We start from the raw sequence: 7721 nt of genomic DNA on the forward strand, positions 1-7721 counted from the left end.
ATATATATTTTTCGCATTGTGTTCATTGTGGAGGACCTTATTATGCATCTATTTGACATGGGTTTTTTTGTTGATGCCTCGTAGATATTTATAAGTGTTAGTATGCATGCATGGCATAGTTGGTATACTACTAGTGATCATATTTCTAGATCACATTTATGTCATTCATTGTCCTACATGTGTGGCTACTATTGAGGTCAATCGATGGTGTATTAGAGTTGGAACTTCTAGAGTGTACATATTTTCATTCATGGTTTATATATCTAGATGTATGGTGCATATTGCTTCCAAGATTTTTTTCATTTGGATAGTTGAGTCGTAGTGAGCTTATGTGCTTGTGGAAGTGGAATTAGAGGTATATTGTTGATGACACATGGAGAGAGCATGCAGCTAGTTGAGTCTCATGAGAGTATGCATGTTGTTTATGATATTTTGGTTCTAATTCTTCTATTGTTGGGATTATGAAATCATTGTATGAGTGTAGAGAGTGTGATGACCCTTATAACAAGAGGTCAAGGATATAATGAATTATTAACGGTGCTATATTGCAAAATCTTATGTTGCTACTACTTTTGCATGGATCGGTGCTTTGTTATTACTTCTTAAATTCATTACTTATTTGATCATTCATTACTTATATATATATATATATATATATATATATATATATCCCTTAGAATATTTGAAGAGATTTACCCTTTGTTTTATTTAATTAAAAGCTTAGGAGCGAAAGCCCTGTTATGTGTATATAAATCAATTTCATGAATGGATTATGTAGAGGTTTGATGGTAAGCACTGGAGGGAAACCCTTCACAAAGATCATACATGCAAAATAAATCCTTTATTTTTAACAAACCCCCAACTCTTACCTAATATCCTTGTATTTCAACGTGGTGGTCCCAAACTATGTGGCGTTTTCATATATACAGTGGTATGGAGTTGTGGGAGGAATTATAAGTAATTTGTTAACATTCATGCTAGAAGAAAGGGTCCATATGATTAGGGGTCCTAACCAACACTTTAAATCTTGGTCCCCAAAATTTTACAACTGTGACAACTTACACCTTGAACCAAAACCCCGAGGGAATTTATGTCCTGGGATATTCACATCATGAGATGGGAGAAGATACTACATTTGAAAAAAAATTACTTGGGTGAAAAGGCAAGGGCATGGTTGAACTTCGAATACATGGACTTTGATGTGGACCCAAGTGAAGTGGTGCTATGGTGGCGTGCCATGTGGTAGTCGTATTTAGCCTTTTAGAGGGGCCATTTGGGTCAAAACTAGGAGACATGTGGCACACCTAAAGGTGGCCACATGGATAGGATGATTGCAATGTGACGGGAATTGAGGTCACCCTAGGCTTACGTCACCTCGAAGATTTTGAAAATGGGACAACAAAAAATGCATGGCGTAAATTTTCTCGGGAGACAGAGAAAAATTCCAAGAAAATGTCATAAACAAGATTTTGTCCTGTGGTATTTAAGTAATGACTTCAGCAAGGTGGGGATTCCTCAGTTTAATCCGTGTCATCCATCCATCAATTGAATGTACGTTGTTTATTAGTCAAGGTGGAACGTGTATATATATAGTTGTTTCATTAATGGGCCACATTGATACACACACACACACATACACACCAAGGTTGAACCAATTAGGCAGTTTTTATCACCTAAAAAGTGATCACCTAGCCATGTTCCAGTAGGATGATCGAAATACACCATGTAATATGGGCTTTTACACATTAAAATCCCACTTTCATCTTAGGAAATAATTGAGAGAACCGTTTTTGCTAAATTATTTATGTTTACCCACTTGAAATAACCCAATTTTTTTTAATTAGTTTCATGTTATTTTCATACTTACCCATTTAGTGAAAATACTGAGATTTATCAAAATGAAAAACAATGATACATTTAAGAAATAATTAAAAATATTTTCCCTCATCCATAAATAAATTAAATAAATCATTACTTATTTATTATTCATTAATCATTTAACTTATCTCCCTCTAAATAATTTTTAAATCATTATTTACTATTTATTTCTAACTCCTCTTGACTGTATCATCCAGGAATAATTAAATAAATCATTATTATTTATTATCCTTAATCATTACACTTATCTCCTATGAAATTATCACTAAATGAAAGGCATGACTAGTGGAATTCAACATGAATAGAAAAGGGGGAACTCTGCTCGAAGAGAAGGGGACTTCAAGGACTTGAAGGTTGTTCTCAAGATATATAAGGAAATGAATCAAAAGCTTATTAGAAGGAAAAGGGAATAGGGAAGGCTAAATGCCATGTTGGTGCAAAAATTGTCTTATATACAAGGACTATTAAAACACACTTCACCCCTTTGAGATGTGGAAAAATATCTTGCTAACAAAGCAAGAAAGAGGCAGCATAAGGTACAAAAGAAAAGGAAAATGATATTATGTTGGTATCGTGGAGGACAACACTGAAAAAAGGAATTTCCCTGTAGGCTAAGAAATAAAGAAAGAAGTCCCTGCAAGCCACTGGGACATGAATAAGTGGTGTACAAGACTGGGAAAGAGGAGGGGATATCCCTTCAAGCTCCCTGATATATATATATATATATATATATATATATATATATATATATATATATATATATATATATATATTGAAATATCCCTTGTGAATTATTGAGTGATGTTGAGACTTAAATGTTTCTGTAAAACCTTTGGAAAAGTCCTAGAATAATTTTTTTATATACACATTTTTATATGTTGGAAAAGGACACACTGAACTCTTGACTTATGCAATGGAGTTGTTTTGGTATTTTTAAATGCTTGCATATAATTCTTTGAAATGTTGGCCTCATGATTTGTTTGATTACTTTGATTATTGAGTTGAGCATGACCATGGTATTTGTTTTGTGATTTTATTAATGCTTTCATGAATTTATTTGTTCTTTTATTGTTGCCCTCATTCCCATTTGATTATTCCTTCTATCTTTCATGCTTTAGGGGCTTGGAAAATTTGTTGGTTGTGGTGGGAAATCCATCGAGATGTAGGGAAATAGTTGGGGGGAACCCAATAGAGTTATGAAACCTAGGTATGGCCCTATGCATAAATAAAGAGAATTGACTAGAAAATGAGATAGGATGGAGTTGGAAAGGTGGGAAAAAAAGGACCATTGTTGGTGTATATGGGAGCATTGAACCTGAAGGTGACTACAAGCATGAATGAGGGAATATATGTGTGTTGACAATTGACCGTGTGAACAACTAGAATAAGAATTGCAAAGTCTAATGAGCTATTGATTTTTGCAACAACAATAGTATCAACACATCATGTTGATGATGGAAGCACATTAAAATGTAAAAGGAAAGGAAATTTGGGTAACAATTTTATTCATCGAAATGGAAACTATTGTTCTAAATTTTATGAATACTTTGGGTAGATGTAGGGAGTTCTCTAAACCCTAGTTTAATTTTAAATATGCTAATGTGTGTGATGTCCATGGGAGTAATGGACAATAATATGGAAGCCATAGAAATGGTACAACAAGGAGGTTATCTTAACCTTGATCTTACTTAACATATGGGATTATGTGTATGTCTTATAGTCATGATATGATGATGCTTAAATGAATGTGTGAAAAAACCATGGTGACATACAAGTTCTTTTTAGGGATCATTCTTGTGGAAGGATGATTGATTTGTTATCAATTTGATGCATATATTAATAGATTGTTGAGATAACACAATGAAATTACCCAAAGAGATTCTTGTCTATCGGATGAAGTTTATTGAGGAAGGAGAAATTCATGTTGTTATTTATTTTATCATCACGAGATTATGACACTCATGTTTTGTCATGATTATGAATAAGGAAGGTTGAGGGTTGTGTTAGCGGATAAAGAGTAGTGTGATATACGACATGTTGGGACAAGCATGGGAAAGTTGAAGGAACCACAAACCTAGGTTTGGGTTTTAGGTACACGTGGAAATCTTGGAAAGAGATTAGAGGTGATATTTCCTAGTTCATGTAGGTAGAGATGGTGTAGTCTTAATATTTGCCTTCATATTTTGTAAAATGCATATGTGTACATGTTGTATTGTGCCATGTGTAGGTGTGTGTGTTGTACACTGTTTATATGATTCTGTGGTGTAATGTAATGGGACAGGCAGGTATGGGATTGTCTATGCATGTGTGTTGTGTAATGTGTTGGGCTGGTAGAGCACCTAGGTTTGGGGGTCGCTTTGGCTTGTGAAGATATGTTAACACCTATATTCTTGTCGAAAGAAGACTACCGAGATTGGTAGTGTCAATACTCATAGTGAAGTAAATGGATTTATTTATATATATCTTCCACTAAATTCTTACCGAGTTTGGAAATTGATCCAACACATAGGGGTTGAACAGTGAAGATTGCATGTACCACCTCCACCACTAGGTGCTTTCCAAGTTCAAAAACTAATACAGTGAGAGTCAATAGAAGGGAAGAGAAGAGAAGGCCAATAGATGCTTTTTGATTTTGGTGACCAATGTAGTGTGTGTGAGAGAAAAAGAGAAGAGAATACCATTGGGAATTTTCCGAGGTTGGAAATTGATCAAGTGTGTATGAATTAAGAAAAAAAGAGAAAACTAAAGATAAGTATCAACATTTCATTGGACTTTATGAATTTCTAAACTATGAAGATAATTTAATATTCTATTTTATAATGGTTTGGTTTACAAACTAATTTAGTCTTGCTATGATAGGAAGTAAAATCAGAGTGCAACATTCATCTCATGGAAAAATTGCACGTGAGGTACGATTTAAGTTTATTCACAATATTCTTTACTGTGAATCTCATGAGAGATCATATTCCATGATGTAGGAAAGCATGGGAGCTACCCTTCTTGGGTGAACAACACTGCCTGCAAGGTTAAACGACAACAATAGTAAAGGTATTAAAGGATGCAACAATATGTTGAAGTCAAATGTTTCAGGAATAGGGCCATTGTGGGACACTAACACCTAATAGTGCCCAATGATTACCATGAAGCATGTCATGATAGGTATGAAAGTACTGAGGCAAGGAATTACCTCGGTTCTGAAGCTCTTCCAATGCAAGGAAACCTTGCCAAAGGAAGGAGGGTGCCTGAACTTAGAAGGTTAGTGACTACATAGAAGAGGAACTAAATCACCCAATCAACTGTGATTTAGAGAAGGGGATGCTAGAAAGTAATTTGGTTTAAAAATGGTCATGGGAATGATCGATTGGAATCATAACCACATTGTATGTGTCTTGGGAAGCAACGTGCCAAGATTTTTTATTAAAGGAATAAGGAGCACAAAGGACAAAAAAGTTTGATATTGGAGGTAGGCAGGAATCTAGGAAAATGTTAATATTATTAAGTTACATTGAGTGCAAAAAAAGCACAAGAAACTACAATGGATCCAGTGAAAGATGGATGATTTGATGAATTTTATGCTAATTGATTTTATATGCAAAAAACTATGTAAACATTTATAACATTGTTGTAATCAAAATATAATCTAGATGAGACACAGGATATATATTTTAGAGCTAAGGGATGGATATTTTCTTGGGAAAATTAGAGGAAGTTGGTTATTTAATACTAGTTATGGAAAGATGACTAGAGGCCATAAATTGGATGACTACACATTGTGGAAAGAGGAAAAAAGGATGAGAGCCATACCTCTCATGGGAAAGTCCACAAGTGAAAGAGGACAAATAACTAAAGAGTGGGCCATGTTGGCAGGAGTAGAGCATGAAAAAGATGACTAGTTGAGAAGTGGCATGGGGAGTTGGTATGATAACACCACCACCACCCGATGAAATGGAAACAAAAATATAGTCAAAGACCAAGAAAAGGAGGATAGTTAGGGAGAACATGGCAATAGGGAAGAGAACCATAGGGTTGGGGTAGGAATACTCAAGGGAAAGCAATCAATCAACAAGGAGAGTACATGTAGGAGTACACATTAGTGGGAGGATTAGAGAGAAAATGAAATACAATAAGAAACAAAGTAAATAAGGGAGGATAATAGGGAGGAAACTCTCCATAGGAGCTAAAGAGCAGTGTTGTGTGGGGAAAGGAATACTAGCTAAGAAAAACACCAAGGAATAGAGTGGTATAGCTATAGAAAAAGAAAAAAACACTAAAGGGTTGATCTCAGTAGTTTTGGAAGGGAAAATGGTTGTTGGGTGGAGATAGGAGGATATTTGGACTCCTAGTGGTGTTGAGTATGTAAGCAGATCCTTTGAGAGACCCTCCTCAAGCTCTAAAATCTGGCTTGGGGATGATTGGTTATAAGAAATACTATAGTGCATACCAATCTAAGTTTGATTGGAGAGTTGAAGTCTCAGTCTTAGTTGTTAGTTCCTTTACTGAAAGATAAGTTCTTATCTAGCCATATGTGCTTGTGATTATTGTGTAATTACTCACTATGTATTAAATACATGTATTATGCCAAGAAATGTTCCTTCCTTCATGGTTTTGAGGAGTGTTTTGGGCTCCTATGTGCTTGATGCATTATTTCCAATTCTAATTTTACTTATGAGCTAAACTTTTACCTAATTTCCTGAGTATATGGGATGAGTGACCTCTACGACATGATTAATCTCTTGCATTAAAATGTGGTAATAACAAGCCCTCTATGAGCATTTATTTCTTGTATTACATTTGTACATATATAAATATATATGTAAGATTTTATATATGTTGTAAAAGCTTAGGATGGATAGCCTGCAAATTCAGTAAGTGTTGAGAATGGGCATAGTTAAGCTCAAGAGAGATAGGCTATTATATTAGGGAACAGAGGACATCCATGTCCTTATAATCCTAAATATGTATGGAAATATCAAGAAGGGAAACTTGTCGACTAAGTGTTGAAAGCGATTAGTAAACATGTGTGGGTGCGTGTGTGTGTGCCTCAGAAGCTCTGAGGAGATAGCCTTTCATTTTATTTTATTAAAATATCAGGAGGGGAAAACTCATTACACACACACACACACACACATACATATATCAATGTTAGGAAGGGATTGAGTAGAGGTTTAATGTTAAGCATTGGAGGGAACCATTCACAAAGATGACACAAGGTGGATGAATCCTTTATTTTTAACAATCCACCAACTTTGGGTTAATATCCCTATATTTTGATGTGGAAGTTCCAACCTATGTAGCACTATCATATAAAGGTGGTATGGAGCGATGGGAGGAATTCTAAACCATGCATAAAAATTATGCTAGTGGAAAGGGTCCATATAATTGGAGGTTGTAACCACCACTTGAAATCCCTGTCCCTAACATTTTACGATCATGATCACTTGCACTTTGAACCAAAAAACTATGGAATTTAGGTACCAGGGTATCCGTGTCCTGATATGGGAAAGAATACCACAGTTGATGGAAATTCATTTGGGTGCAAAGGAAAGATATTTGTGGGACCCAGACTACATGGCCTTTGCATGCCACATGGAACCTATATTCATCTTTTTGGAGGGGCCAAGTGGGGAAAAAATGGAAGACACATGGCACATCCAGAGGAGGCTTTATGGATATGATTATGTTAGCATGATAGGAACTGGTGTCACCCTGGTAGTTTCGAAAGGGGGGCATCAGGATATGCCTAAAGTAAATTGACCCAGGAGATGGAGAAAATTTCCTAGAAAAAACCATAAATAGGATTACATTTGAGGGATTTAAATGGTGACATCAATGGGGGGGGCGGG

The sequence above is a fragment of the Pinus tabuliformis genome, chromosome Q (assembly GCF_031772625.1).
Source record: "Pinus tabuliformis cultivar Carrire ecotype Pingquan chromosome Q, CPIR1, whole genome shotgun sequence".
NCBI classification, from domain to species: Eukaryota; Viridiplantae; Streptophyta; class Pinopsida; order Pinales; family Pinaceae; genus Pinus; species Pinus tabuliformis.